Below are 16784 nucleotides of genomic sequence, written 5' to 3'. Positions count from 1 at the left end.
CTTATCCTTCCTTTGCTTTCCTTTCTCCAATGCTAGAATGCTCCAAGAATGCTCCACGAGGGCACCACTGACAAATCGATATAACATCATATGCGTTCATATTGGGGCATTAAAATGGAAAAATTACAAATTAATATATTGAAGTTATAATGGGGCCTAAAGAGTTTTATATATATATATATATATATATATATATATATATATATATATATAGATAGATATTAAGGTATTGTTTATATGATTTTTTGGCTAGGTGGGAGGCAAAAAACACGATAGTTTTGAAGGATGTTGGGAACAGTGCATGTCACTAGCAATGGGAAAGGGTGGGAAAAGTGGGTGGGAGAGGTCACAGTCGATGAACCCTAAGCCTTGTTCCATTCTTCCTTTCTATCTTGAGCGATACCTACTTCTTTCAGTCGAATCTCTGACTTATGGGTTGAGCCTAGTTTTCTTGCTTCTACAACCAAGAAAGAAAGCTACCTCGTTTCCACCCACATAGCTACTCTCTCATTACCTTTACGGAGGGAGTACATAACCCAAAATTAATGTGTTGATTCCAACTAATCTAACCTTCATGATTAAGGATTTACAAAATCACGGGTTCTAGGAACACCTAACACGAACAAAAAAAAGAGGTGGTGAGTCGGCTTGTAGAGTGCAACAAGTGTTATCACTAGTTGATTCAAAGTGTTTTCAATCATAGTGCTAATGATAGTCAATGAACCCTTTCCAGTTGGAGTTTTCCCAGATAACCGAGTTTCTTACAATAGGATCAACAATCATTTCCATAGGTTGGGTCATTCTATTTGTATGCTCAGAAAACTCATGTTTTATGCACAAAACTGTTAATTCCTTATGGATTTGTACCACTATACATGTTATGGTTCTATTACCATTTTAGTATGATGATGAAATTATGACTATGGGTGAAGGGAGTCTCGGCTCCCTTCTTGGAGCCTTTCAATTTTAGATCTACTATTTTTGTGCTCAAAACTTTCATGACTTGGTAGACTCAAATGTTTTCTTTACATAACTTGGAGTAGGGTACTCGTTATGCACAAGTGTAGAACAAGGATTAAGATTAATAATACCCTTTCTCTTGAATCTCTATAATATACAAGGATATCCTTTCTCAAATAACGCTCTTGGCTCCTCCACAAACATGCTCACAATTTCAACTTCTTTTAAGAAAATTTGATAGACTTGAGGCTTCAGAATTTCAGCTTCTTCAATTCATATTTTGACTTTGTAAAACATGCTTATAACTTTCTTCATGTAGCTTGAACTTCAGGACTTCGGTAACCTTTAACAGTGGTCTCAAAATAGGACTAATTCTAAACATAGCCCTTCAACTAATGCACAGGAGTGGATTTTTTGTAGATTGTCCTTCTAGGGCTTATGCACATAACCATACACAAATTTCAAACTATAGACATAGGGTTCAACTCCTTTGTAGGTTTGTATAGTTTCCAATAGGAGGGACTTGAGTGCCTTGTAAAACTATAACAGTCCATTCTTAATAATTTCATTGATCAATAATGTAGATACCAAAGCTTGCATAGATGTTCATAAATTCGGTGATTTGGAAGATGCAGACCTAGTGGGCAACTTTTTGTATTTCACTCCATTGTCAAAAGGTGTGGCTTCTCTTATGCTACTAAATAAGTCCTTTGACTCTTCAAAAATATTCTCCTTATGCCTTTACTATGCTGAAAAAAGGTATGTGATCTTGATTGTAGAGATAAGAGGATTCTGTTGATTTCTCCTTTTCATTATCCAAGATTTGGGGAAACTGGTGTGCAAAACTGAAATACTTGTGTTCCTCTAGAGCAACAGATTATTCATCATCGAGGATTTCATAACTTGTGTAATGTTGATACTCATTATCAGAAATTCCATTGTTTCATGTAAAATCCTCATTGTTGTCATATTTGGAGCAAAGTCTCTTGTCCTAAGAGCGATATTCTATCCTCAATTATTGTGACAAGTTTGGGGAGGTTAGTCCAAGATTGTTATAACATGACACAATCTCAAAATCCTCGTGAGGGATTCTTGTGAAGGGTTCATAATCATACTTACTCTCTTCTTGGTGATCACCAAACATCGGTGGTCCATGCAAGCACAATTTATACGAGTTGCCTCTACCCAACCCCAAATATATGATCGAATGATTGATCCATATTGATGAGAGGATCATTATGAGTGTTAAGGTTGTTGTTTTCATTATTATGATTATCATGGACATAAGCCATAAGAGATGGGAGTGTTCCTATTTTTAGTTTTGAGCCTAAATCCTACACCAAATACATCTCAAAACTACTACTAATTTCTTCTTTTGGATCTACAACATTGTTTCCTATGGGGCGGAAAATAAAAACATCACCAACCTAATGCCAATCCTCTCCAGAAACAGTGACATGTGTATCATTTGACATGGTGTAATAATCTCATCACAGTTTTCATGGTGGTACTCATTTATGTGTTCATCAATCACTTTAGATTCTAGAATCATCCTCCTTCTTGTCATTGCTACCACAAGGTTGTTCATGTTACAAATATCTAGTGTTTTCATATTCAAATTCCGAGAACAATCCATTTTCCATAGATGCTCCACTTTTATCCCCAACAATTCTATCATTGCCTCAAAAAGACCAAGGAGGCCTTCCTCTTGTAGGGTTTCCAACAACACTTGATATGTACCGTCAAATTTCTGAAACTTGGGTGGCAATGCTTGAGGAAGCTTTCAACTAGAGCTTTGAGGGAATGTATGCTCTTTGGGCTACAAGAATGCTTCAGCCAGTCACCATGCCCTTGTCCCAAAGAGAGCATAAATAACCTTATCATGGCATCTTCATGTCTTTCCATCAATTCCTAGATATGCTTCATAAATGCTAGGACATGTGGGATAGTAGCAAAACAGTTCCCCTCAAACTTTGGAAGGTCCTTGCCATAGTTAGGAGGAAATGAGTTTTGGGTGACAACCTGTTATTATCTGATACACAGAAATAAAATATGCCCAGAAACTCAAGATGTGTATAAACTCATCACATGAAACTCATATTCTATAATCTCTCATAGTTCCATGTTAAAGGTGAAATATTTACAGTGAAACCTACAACTACCTTGAGCGATGTATAAGATATTCCTTTACTAAATTCTAGATGTAACCTTCAACCATAATTGCACTTAGAGAAGCAAGGTGCTCTTACAACCCAGTTGGATGAGATGTGTAACATTTGTATGTATGTCCATCACACTAGTAAAATAAAATGGAAAAAATTGATGTTAGATATCAAATATTAAAAGGAAAAAATTTAATGTTATATGTCAAATGTTAAAAGGAAAAAAGGAATGGGTGGAAAAAAATGGTTAAATTCAAGACTAGTCCTTTAACCATAACCATGCCTAGATAAATAAGGCTCTCTTGTGGCCCAATTATATGATATGTGTCACACGTGTGGAAAAAAATTGAATTCAGATCTGAAATGTTAAACAGATAAAAAAAAAAGAGGGAAAAGAATGCATAGATCCATCTTAACCCTGAATATTTCAAACACCAAGTTTCGTTATGCACACATATTTTCTTATACTAGAACTTTGGAACATTAGGCATTATAGAATCTAACACTATATACTTTAACTTTATTGAGCACTTGATAATTTTTCTTCACATCATCTGCGTTTACTGTTTATTCTCTTGAAAATTGGGTTCCTTCTACAAGCATTATTATTCTTATTCTTTTTAGGTGTGAGAAGAAGGCTTATGTTGCAGATGCATGCAACACTATGATATTTGTTGTCTTATGATGACTTCTTTACTTTTTGTTGAATTCTAGTACTGATGTTATGCTCATGCACTTTTTTGTATATTCAAAATTCTAATGGTAGTTGGTGCACCCAACTTGTATATGGTGGAAAGTGTGGATAGCTCCAAGGTGAGTTTGATGAACCTTCAAATAATTTATTTATTTAATATATAGAAATTCGTTTTATATCTTATGAGGGATTCTTGCAACCTATATCAAATATATATGTCTGTTTAAATTAAAGAGCCAAGAAACATTTTGTTTCTTTATGACATCTTGAATGGATTCATCTGATGTAAACATTTTGTTGGATTAATCTATCATGTATGTTCCAGATCTATAACTATATTTAATTCCATAAACATTACTATCAAGAGTCAAAAGGTAGTGTGAGTATTATGATTTATCTGTGTAAAACTTAACTTGTATTTTTGGTACTAATTTATATGCAACCTCTTCCTATTTATTTTATTCTCAAATTATTCCAAGCTACGGTCTTGTATGTGTCTTTATGATAGAATATTTAAATAATCTAGGAAGATGAAAATAACTTTCATACCTGAGAGGTAGAATATATTAATGAGAATGAATTCTATTTGTAGGGTTTGTAATGGTATGAAAAGTTGGCTAACAATGAAGTGTGGTTGTAGCACAAAGACAAAGGACCAATGTTATTAGAACCAAATCAGAACACCCTCTAAGTTGGGAACTAGTTGGAACTAGTAAAAATACAGGACCAAAAAATTGGTCGACCAAAAACACACAAAATATTCAAATTTTAAAGAAAATCATAAATATTCATGTGCATCCATATGATTCCAAACCATTTATGAATAAATAAGCAAAATTTCTCATTTATATAGCATGTAAGGGTGCACATAACCAAAATAGCATAGAGTGCAATCCATCTCTAAACCAAAAATGCATCTACACATAGGTTCTAGATGGCCTTTAGCATCCACGATAAATCATGCTACAAAAAATACCTACCTATCATCAAAATCAATGCCTATATTGGGATATTCGTCAAAGCTCTTCGATCTTATTGCCAAAGAGTGTGGTCTGGTGATGCCTATTAAATTAGCCTTTCAGATTCCTTAAAATAGGGCTTGAAATCCCTTCAAGTGCCCTTGCTAGCCTTGAGAATTCATGCAACCTAATGTCTGCAATTAGAGCTTGAAAAACTTCCCTGGACTTCTTCTACTTTGATTCACAAATTTGGCTTAAGGAACTTGATCTTCTTGTACTAAAATTAAAGCCAAACTGATCTTCTTTCTACCCATTGTTCAAAGCCCTAGCTCTAATACCATGTTCAGAAATCTAGGGCATAATAGTTAGGGTTATTTTAAATTTGATTTCTCTTTAATCCATGACATTTTCTTATGATATTATTATTATAATTTATTTATTCTTTATCATCAAGACAAATTCCAATAAGAAGATCACAATCCAAACACAAGAGCACTAGATGTAGGCTGCTAGCCAAGGCCAAAGCCTCTCCTAGAGAGGAAAACCCACAAAAATATCTTCTTACAGAATTTCAATGAAGAATTCCATAACCTTCACCTTGAGCTTGACCAAACCCCAAGTGATGAGCCAGCTAAAACCCAAAATATGTCTATGAAAAAACCACACTGAGGAAACCCTAGTTCTTCCTTCAAACTTGCCTCCCAATAATTCACTCTTCTTCCCACGTAATTTTATTAGATCATACCTCTCTTTGATTTTTCAGGATCAGAGATAACTTATTGTTCAATGTGTGTATCAAATGACATGAGGTTCTTTGTTTTACAAACCTCCATGAGAGCGAATTAGGCCTCTTTAGGCTAACTTGAAGAGGGTAGACCAACTCATCACTTGGAGGCTTCTAGACATTACATATTACATTAAATATATTTCTTTCTTTTTACATGGGACCTCCAAGGGATAGTACATCATGACCTTGATTCTTGACTTGAAAACAAGAACCCTAGAGAACAAAATGGGTGCTTTTACCTAGGACCACAACATAATGGGAAAGAAACCCATTTCAATAAAATATTTTTTCTTGTATAAGTAAATTTTTTATTTTCTTTTGTTTTGATAAGTACATCAATAATTATATCAAGTCATGACTCACAAACAATTATGAAGACCGACACTAGTTACATTTCAACAACTAGTGCCTTCCAGTGCATGTTAATGTAGGTTACTTTTTTATACACAACATTACCGTAGCTCTTAACACATTTTACAACCTAGAAACCACATTAGTGCCCTGAAAACCCTATTTTCCACCCTGCGCTTTTGCTTGTTTGTTGGTTTTGAAGTCCATTTTGTTTGAACTATAATATTTTTAGCCATTTACATGAAATTTTATTTTAAAAGAGTATCTCAATTTCATTACTTAAAAAGAAAATAAAAAATTTATTTTCTATTATTTTGGTTTATTTCGATCAGTTTAATGATAATCTATTTTGAGTTGTGAACATCTGCATGTGCTGAGATATATTAGAATCTACATTAGGGTTTTGTTTTTGGAAAATGTGTTAGCACTCTCTCCTTGTAGAAACTACTTTTCATTGAAAGTTAATTGAAGAGCATTCTTTTTGCATGGCTTGAGTCAGGTATGACGAATTTCATACATCAACACCCTTCCGAAGATAGTAATAAAGTTCCTTTAAAAGAAACTTAATAAAAGAAATCAGTAACTCTTTGTTTTAGAAAAACACACATTACATTAGGTTAGGATCTTGGGTTAGGCTATGGAAGTCAACTCCCCAAGGCTCTAAAAGTAAACTAGTGTCATTAAAGAGATAAAAACTTGTTGCACTCATATCATCTAGGATCACTCCTCTAACATAGTAGTTAAATGTGAGATAACATCTAGGATCTACTCCTCTAACATAGTAGTTAAATGTGAGATAACATTGGGCTACCCTATTACCTAGACAAACAAACCTACTTTGTCTTTGGTTTTTTGGGAGGGTTTTTGTCTTCACGAGTGTGCTTCACCCTTTCTTACTGAGGTTTGTGCGAAGCTCAGGAGTAATTGTAAATGTCTCATTCTGGCCAACTTTCTCTTACCATCCTTCGATATTGGGTTTCATCTCCAGCTAGTTGTGACTATCTGACAAAGTTTGATTGCTTACTGATAGCGTAGAGTTCTTTTTTTTTAGGAGTGTGATTTTCTGGTTACTGAGACAATATAAGAACATCGATTAATAATTTTTTTGTAAAAATCTATATCATTCAATGTGGCTTCCACTGGATCTCTTCATCAATATTGATGACTGTAGGGTCTTCCTCCACATTCTGTGGATGAATTTTTGAGTGAATCATATTCTCCTTTTACTCGGCAGAGTCAGTCTCTAGTTTCTAATTTTGAATCATTACACACAGACCCAGAGTCAACTATGCCCAAAGACCCTTTTACTAAATGTCTAATACTTCCTTTTAATCCTCCTCTAACAAATCCTCTTGGGCCTATTTTGATCCAAGTAACACCTTTCCCTACAGTGTCTTTGTTTGTTTCCATTCCAAATATCCCAATGACTGCTAGTGAGTCATTGTATTTTATGGACATTTTTGGTCCACCATCATATACCCCACCTGTTTCAACTTCTACGCCATTTGTTGGTTATCCCATTTTCCAAACTATCTATAATCCAGGAACTATGGGTGGTGGGTTGTAATTTGTGCCTCCTGCCAAACCTTATCCTTTTGTTTCGAATCCTATACCTTCAAATAACACTCCTCTCGGTGTGAAATGTTTGCTAACCTTCAATAATCCTTTCGACTGGAATCCTCTTCTAAGTTCAAATCCACCTTTACCACAAGGTGGGGGTAATATTTCGATACGTATTCGATAGCTAGGGAATTCTTGCACCCACTCAACCCATTATACAACAAGGTATTTATTTTATTGATTATATTCCTGTTGGTGTTATAATATTAATTTTTAGTCTCATTATCATAAAAAGTGGTAGCCCTACACCTAACCTACCTTATGTGGCCAACAGTGTCCCATATCCTTGATGCCTTCCAACTCAACCATCAATACCTGTAGGAGGAAACCTGTATTTTGGGAGTAACCATTTTACTTCTTACCTTCCTTATGTTGGGGGCATGCGGTATGGCTCACCACTTTAGACGACTCCACCTCCACCATAAGGGAATTATTATCTTACCACACCAATGTACCCTTCCAAAAACTAGTTGATGGCTGGACCTTCTAGTTCTTCACGTCGACCTATTTTCCCTAGTCAGATTCCATAACACCTACTCCATTACCATTTTTGTCTACTCTCAACATCACATATATATACATGTTAACTAATCACCCCATCAACCAAAAATTGTTATAGCCTCCGACCTCACACAAAATTCTTGTCCACATTATGAAGTTTGAAGGCAAGTAGGGAGATGACCCGATGACACATGTCACTACATGCCATCTTTGGTTTGTTTCTAATTCCATGATTGATGATAGTATCCATCTTAAGCTCTTCCCTCGTACCTTTACTGGTAACATTGTTGGGGTGTAGTTATATCTATTCCATGAAAGCCATTATATTTTCGGTCTTCCAACTTATCTGTTTTCCTCACCAAAGGAAAATTGTGATAGTGGACCAACTGTGTTTCTGCACCCCTAACTTTCAACTGCTTACTTCTAACAGTGTTCCTTTAATTAGTGGTACTCCTGAACCTTTTTTTGGTATTGGTACTTTTATTGGTATTGGTACCGGTCTTTTGAAAGACTCCTATCTTCTGGGGTGTTTCCCTCTACCACCACTTGAGGTTCCTATGGTCATTTCTATGGTCTTTATTGTACCTTATGGCTCTATGGATCCATGGATCATACCCCTTATAGCCATCACAAGAAAACTAACTTTTCCATCACCCCCTTAGGGCCATCACATGAAAAATATGTTTTTAGAAATAAGAAAAAAACTATTGTTAATAAATATCAATGAAACCAAACCATCAAACCCTAAAAAATTAACTATTTCTATTATTTTTTTTCTCAAATGATATCTAGCGAGTTCATTTTAGCAACCGTCAAATGTCATTAATATACCAAGCAACAATCTAATCATCCCCGTCACTTTGTTAAGATCTTATGAATGACCTATATAGTTCCTTATTGTATTTTTGTGCTGTCATTTCTTTTTGCTTCATGTTTTGCAAATTTCTGGACTAATTTAATAAATAGTCCATAAGAAGGTACTTACCCTTCATCTTAGTAATCATCTTGTTGATATTCTCTATTATTTTATCAAATATTTCATTCCTTCATCCATTATACATACCAAGAGTGGTGTGTACCCTATCTTTAAGCATATGGACCTTCAAGAACTTCAAAGATTCCTCAACATCTAAATCTATCAAAGAATTAAAAAATGGATGTGTAGATCATGCCTAGATTGAGTTTGAGGACAAAGGTTTTTCTTAAGTGGGATGTGAATCAAATTTAACCATTGTTAGGACTTTGGAATCCAAAGTAGTTGTTTCAAAGGTTAATATACCTCACAAGTTACTTTTCACACTGTAATGTTAATCTACATACAAACAATTTCTTTCAAGCATTTTGACATAATAAAGTTGGCTCATGGATATAAAATTACATGTACTATATTGAAATATGGCCCTCAAACATGTAAAACAACATTTTTAGGTGTAGAAACTCCACCTAGATGGACATTGGATTTACACATCGTGCTCAATTAAATATTTTGTAGTGCACATAGGCATAACTACTAAGGTGTTATATAAATACAAGGGCCTCAAGAGATAATGGAAACATAGTCAGTTTCTTATTTAAATGAAATAAAGAAAAACTTTTTTTTTTTTCAAGTTATGGATATTTATTTATATCTCTCCCTGACCTCCCTAACCCAAACCTTAATAATGGACTTGACTAGGATTTAGTTGAAATTTTTCTCAAGGTTTGAATGCCTTGTCTGATAATCATAAGCACTAAAATGTAGATATAAAAAAATTCCATAGGAGTTTCTTTAGAAAATATTTTATTACCTTCTGAAAAAACTTCAAAACAATTTTTGGTAGAGCTTCCCATCAAACTAGGTTGCAATGGATACCTTTGTGAATAACGTGAGCAATTGTTGAGTTAGTAAAATAATTTTTCAGCCCATGCTCATCCATTTTAAGTCACTCCCAAGTCTAGGAATAAGTGGGAGAAACTCCTTACAACCATCACTTGAAAACTAAGTTTTCCAGTAACCCCATAGGGCAATCACATGAAAACTACGTTTTTAGAAAATAAAGTTAAGAAAAAAACTATTGGTAATAAAGATGAACGACACCAAACCATCAAACCATAATAAAATTAATTGTTTCTATTCTTTTTGTTGCTCAAATGATATCTGAGTGAGTCTATCTTAGAAACCATCAAATTCCATTGATATACCTAGCAGCAATATAATCACCCCTATCACTTTGTTCAATTCTTATGAATAAACTATACAATTATTCAGTGTATTTATGTACCGTCATTTCCTTTTGATTCATGTTTTTAAACTTTTTGGACAAATTCAACAAATAGTACAAAGGTAGACTTTTATTAAAAAACAACCATAAGAACATAATATATAACGAACTTGATATCATGACAGTTGTAGGAGGACAAAAAGATATTTATTAACAACCCTCTTATGCTAAAAAATAGTCCACCCTAAGACAACAAAGTACAAATCCCTATCTTTTTTTAAAGAAATGAATGCAAGCATGAAATGGCACCCTTAGAGAAATATTTCATCCCTTAGAAACTTATTGATGAAGCTCCAAATCTGTGCCATGACCTCTAACATCCAAAAAATGGTTAAATCATTTTCTCCAACCTGAAATCACACTTGCATATGATAAGTGCTCCTCTTTTTCTAGCTTTTATCTCTAACAACTTTATAGTAAAATATAATTTAGAGATATTTATATTGAACTTTTTCTCTTTATTTTACTATAAAGAGTCCCTTAAAAGCCTCCTATGGTGGAGCATTCCTATCCTAGCATGACTTTGTCATAATTTTAATGGTTGAATGAGCCCTTGTTGTCATGTTTCATCATTTCATCCCAAGCACTCCTTATTATGGGGGAAGAATTTCAGTAAAGAAGGATGAAATTGGTATACAAGGAAACATGTCCTATGCAAAAATCATGTGCTCTAATATCCCCAAATAGTGCAAATACTTTCACAAGGTGCTAAGTCCCATAGAATATGGAAGTGTTACCACTGTTGCCTTGATAACAAGTCCCCTCGTTTTAGTGAAGGGTGGATCCATCAAGGGAGGTTTACCTTGTAGCCTATAGGGTTCCTAAGGCAAGATACAATCAAGTGTAAGGACACCTATGTAGCTACTTCACCAATAATGAAATATAATAATCAAGGTGAGTTTAAGGTGGCTATTGAATGCAATTTCTAGATTCGAATAGATGAGGATATAAGGCAATTTACAATGAGCAACAAGTAAAGGCTTAGCATAAGAGGATCCACAAACACTATAAAAGAAGACAAAACCATTGGTTGTTATATAAAAGGTAATAATTGACATCAATAGAACAAGTGACAACAACACCAATAAAATAATCCTTAAACATGTAATTATCAACCAAAACTAGGGTTGAAACAATGAGTTAAAATAGGGTTTAACTAGCTAAATAAATTTTAATTTTAAATTGCATATAACAATCAAATAAAACAAGAATTTTTGTGCCAAAGGGGATGTAACATAAACCAACAAGTAAAATATGATGATAAGTGGCTCAATTTTGAGCCAAGTAAATGCAAAAGTACCTAATATGTGTAGCTTATTTATGGCTAAGAATGCATGTAAAGTTGTTTTAAACTCTAATCTAATCCTAATCATAAATTAAAAGTTAGAATTTAGGTTTTATGATTAAATGCTTGGAGAAGAATAGTGCCTACTATATTTTTTGGGTATATTGGGTCAACTAAGGATTCCCTGGAAGAGACGTAAGTAGATCTAGGGTGATGACTTGGGTTGTACATCACAAACCCTAGAAGATCCACCTAGCACCTTACAAACTTCAAGAAAATTCAAGAGAAGGCTCTCCACTAAAAATATTTTGTTGGCTTAAGGGGGCCTGGCCCAGGTTGAAATTTGTTCGTGCCAACCAACAAAACCCTAACTACTCACCCTTTCGGAAACAACCTGAATAGTGCAGACTACTATCTCACCCCAAGCAGTATTGGCGGATGCTAGAACCAGGTTTCTGCATCCAGGGACATGTGATAACTGGTTCTCAAGCTCTAACAGTTCAGACCTGTGTTCGTGTAGATTGATATCCTTCTGGGGCTCATTACTGTAACTAGGGTAAAAGGGCTTCTTGACCTTCGTGAAGGTCTACGATTAGTCTTTACAAACCTTAAACAAACAATTTATCCACTTTCACGCATCAATAAATACCCCTAGATCTGAGTTCACACAGATCTATCCAATTCATTAGAAAACAGACCAGAAATAACTATTATCTTCATGAAACTAGATAACTACTTAAATCATGCATAAATAAGACAAATTCAGTGGTTTTGCACAACATTCATTCATTATTCCATAGAACACATATTATAAGAGACAAAAGATAGCATAAAAAGAATCAACAGAAATACTCAAATTGCACGATAATTCTTCAAAATCAGTCTTTATTGATCTTCAATGTTCAGATTACTGACTCTTCTATGTTGCGCACTCAGTCGCAGGGGTCCGTGCACTCAGTAGTTAACTTACCAAGGCCTCCTACGCACTCAGCTGCAAGAGCATTCTCCTTCTCGCCTAAGTATAGGAAGCAGATCCTTCCTGCCTTAGCACTCACCCAAAACAATCTCTCCCTTAACTTAGCTCACCTCTATCTTCTAAGTTATCTCTAAGACTCTGTATGACTTAATTATGTATAGCCTTCTCAATACAATACCATGGTCCGCGGACCATGGATGAGTCTCAAAATCGACTTATCTATCTATCCAAACAAGGGGCTAAGACCCCTTTGACTCCTATCTATCTGCGCACTCTGCATCCACATTTTGCGGAGACTTTACATCTTTTGCAAAAGCTTATACAAAATTTGGGTTAAGTAACCCCAAAATTGACCCCAGGGACCTTATTTGATAGGACCCTATAATACTAGTGATTACCCCATTACTATTGTAGTTGTATCCCTTATTAATATTGTTGTGCCCCTATTGTCCCCATATTTTTATTACTGTGCCCCATAGAATCCCTCTATTGTTATTTTTGTGGCTTTATATTATAAATGTTAGGTCGGCTGGGTTATATTGTGACTCCTTAGACTCCTATATATAGAAAGGAGGTTTTGTCATTTGAATCATCCAAGAATTGCTCATTTATGTAATATAAAGGAGGTTGCCCCCTCTAAGAGGCTGAATTCTAAGGCGTTGAACTATCTTTTCTATCTTTTTCTTGAGCTGGTTTCATAACATTTGGTATCAGAGCTTTGGATTCTAGGGTTTCGCTGATCCAAACAGGTCATCATGGCATTTTCACTATAACTTTTTTTTTGCGATGTTTCAGAAGCTAAAAAAAAAAACCATTTGAGAAGAAATCGTGTTGAATCTCTAATCCGAATTTCAGAGCTTTTTGCGCTTTATTTGCGGAGATATGATCTGAGGAAGGTGGTCTTTTTGCAGACTCCTGAATTACATTCCAAAAAGGTGACCTGGGGAAAATCGTCATAACTTTCTTTCTGAGCATTGGATTGGAATTTCGTAAGAAGGTACAGAAAGAGGATAAAATTTAGTTTCTTGCATATATTTTTTAGAGCCAAAAGTCAAAACAGTGACTTGTGGAACGTTGTACAAGTTCGCTCTACTGAACTAGTCTATAATCAAGTCACTGTGGGAGATTGTGCATAACTCTTTCTTGGAGAATCCAATTTGGATCAGATTGGTGGCATTGGAAAGAGGACGAAGAAGGCTACTATAGACCACAATTTCATAATTGGATGATCCGAAATTACAGAGATACATCAGATTCAATATCAAGCTCCTACAAAGTGAAAAAATGTGTGTAGTTTTTTTTAAATTTTTGCATAAGCTTGGTTTGAAAAATTAGTTTGAAGGAATTCAAAGGGCATAGTAAAGCATTATTATTGGAAATTGATGCCCCGAGGAAAGAAAATGAAAACACCTAGTAGGCAACCTGAAAGCTCTAGCATGACTCATGAAGAAGAGGAAGAAATGCAACATGATATATCAAAATTACGAGACCAAGTGCAACAAGTGTCACTTGCACAAAAAGGAACAAAATCTAAGATGGATGGTTTAAAGAGATATGTAGAAGCTAAGATGGATGGTTTAAAGAAAGGCGTAGAAGCTAAGATGGATTGCTTAAAGAAAGGTGTAGAAGCTAAGATGAATGATGTGGAAGCTAAGATGGACGATTTGAAGATAGATTTGAAGATAGACATAGAAGAATTGAAGATAAATATGAATAAGTTGCTACAAGAAATGGTCACTAATGGTGAAAGGGTAGTAAAGGAAACTCATGATGAGAACAAAAGAAATGTTAATCATGATTCCATAGACTCTAATGTTAGATCGAAGACCCACCATATTCCAAAAATCGATATGAAGAAGTTTGATGGCAAGGATCCCACATCATGGATATTACAAATGGAGCAATTTTTCGATCTCAATAATGTGAAAAACACACAAAAGGTACGTATTGCAACTTTATATTTGGAACCAAATCAGTTTGTATGGTATCAATGGCTTTGCTCTCGTAAACAAATTATCACTTGGGCCATTTTTACGGAAGAATTGACAGCACATTATGAGGATACAAAAAGCAACACTTTTTTTAGCCAATTGATAAGTCTCAAACAAAAGGGTTCAATAATGGAGCACATTGAGGAGTTCCAAAAATTGAACATAAAGGTAAAAAATATTTCAGAGGAGCATAGAATTGATGTGTTCATAGGGACTTTAAAGGATAATATCCAACATGATGTTCGCCTTTGGGAACCTGATTCATTAGAGAAGGCATTCAGGTTAGCAAGAAAAATGGAAAGCAACATTATGGCAACCAGGAAGCATACCAGTCACAACTATAAAGATGGAAGTGTTGTTACCCCTAGCCTTCCACAACCTATTAGGTTGACACCACAACAATTGGAAGAAAAGAGAGCAAAAGGGCTTTGTTACAGTTGTGATAGCAAATACACTAAAGGTCATAAGTGTGCTGAGAAGAAATTATTCTACATAGATTGTGAAGAGGAAGAAGAAAAGGAGCAAGAAAGGTCAAAGGAAGAGGATATACTCCAGGAACAAAGCCTAGATAAAGAAGAAATGAATTCGACCATATCTTGTAATGCATTGGCTGAAATTACCACTCCTCAAACCGTCAAGATAGAAAGACAAATCAAGAAGAAAAAGGTAATAGTGTTGATTGATTCAGGAAGTACCCACAATTTTATTCATTGTAAGGTAGCAAAGGAATTGAATTGCTTCCTATATCTAGCACCAAAGTGTCAAGTGATGATTGCAAATGGAGGAATGATAAATTGCTTTGAAAAGTGCCATAATGTCAAGCTATCCATGGGAGAATATGTATTGACTAGCCCAATGCTTTCCTTTCCAATGGGAGGTGTTGATGTTGTACTAGGAGTCCAATGGCTACAATCCTTGGGTACAATAGCTTTTAATTTTCAAGAACTTTTCATGAAATTTTCTGCAGAAGGAAAGGAAGTTGAATTAAGGGGTATTGCAGGGAAACCAGGAAAGATAATCAGCTCTAACAGTATGACAAAGCTTCTAAAAAAGGAACAAAGAGGTGTAATTGCACAATTATGTTTGCTAGATGTTTCCACATCGGAATCATATATTTCTCCAGATCTCCAAAAAGTCTTGAACAATCATTCCAAGGTATTTGAGACTCCCAAAGGTCTCCCACCTATTCGTGATCATGATCATTCTATTCATCTAATTCCAGGAAGTGTTCCTCCAAACAGCAGGCCGTACAGATATCCCTATGCCCAAAAGAGTGAAATTGAACGTATGGTTGCAGAAATGCTAGAGGCTGGTATAATTCAACCTAGTCAAAGCTCTTTCTATGCTCCAGTAGTATTGGTGCACAAGAAGGATGGATCATGGCGCATGTGTCCGGATTATAGGGAGCTCAACAAGCTCACTATTAAAGATAAGTTTCCCATTCCTGTCATTGATGAATTATTGGATGAATTGCATGGATCAATTTACTTCACCAAGTTGGATCTTCATTTAGGATATCATCAAATCAGAATGAAGACTGAAGACATTCCAAAAATAGCATTTAGAACTCATGAGGGTCATTATGAATTTTTGGTCATGCCTTTTGGCCTTACCAATGCACCTTCTACATTTCAAGGTTTGATGAATTCCATTTTGAAACCCTTCCTTAGAAAATTTGTGTTAGTATTTTTTGATGATATACTAATCTACAGCAAGTCTTGGAAGGATCATGTTGAACATGTTGACAGGGTGCTACAACTATTGGAGGAGAAACAATTATATGCAAAAAGATCCAAATGTTTCTTTGGAGTACAAGAGGTGGAATATCTGGGTCATATTGTATCTCATGAAGGAGTTAAGGTAGACCCTAGCAAAATTAAAGCCATTAAGGAATGGAAAATCCCCACATCCATAAAGCATCTGCGAGGATTTCTCAGGTTAACAGGGTATTATCGTGAGTTTGTTAAGAATTATGGGAGAATAGCAGCACGTCTAACAACATTATTGAAGAAAGATGCATTTTCGTGGACTCCAGAAGCAACAAAGGCCTTCGAACATCTTAAAGAGGCAATGTGCCAATCACCGGTCTTAGCTACACCAGACTTCATAAAAACCTTTATTGTGGAATGTGATGCTTCAGGAAATGGAATTGGTGCTGTTTTAATGCAAGATGAAAGACCCATTGCTTTTGAAAGCCGTCCAATCAAGGGAAAGTTTTTACACAAAGCTATTTATGA

The sequence above is a fragment of the Pinus tabuliformis genome, chromosome 7 (genome assembly GCF_031772625.1).
Source record: "Pinus tabuliformis cultivar Carrire ecotype Pingquan chromosome 7, CPIR1, whole genome shotgun sequence".
Taxonomy (NCBI): Eukaryota; Viridiplantae; Streptophyta; class Pinopsida; order Pinales; family Pinaceae; genus Pinus; species Pinus tabuliformis.
The sequence above is the reverse complement of the archived record's forward strand: the minus strand, read 5'-3'. Positions refer to the sequence as shown.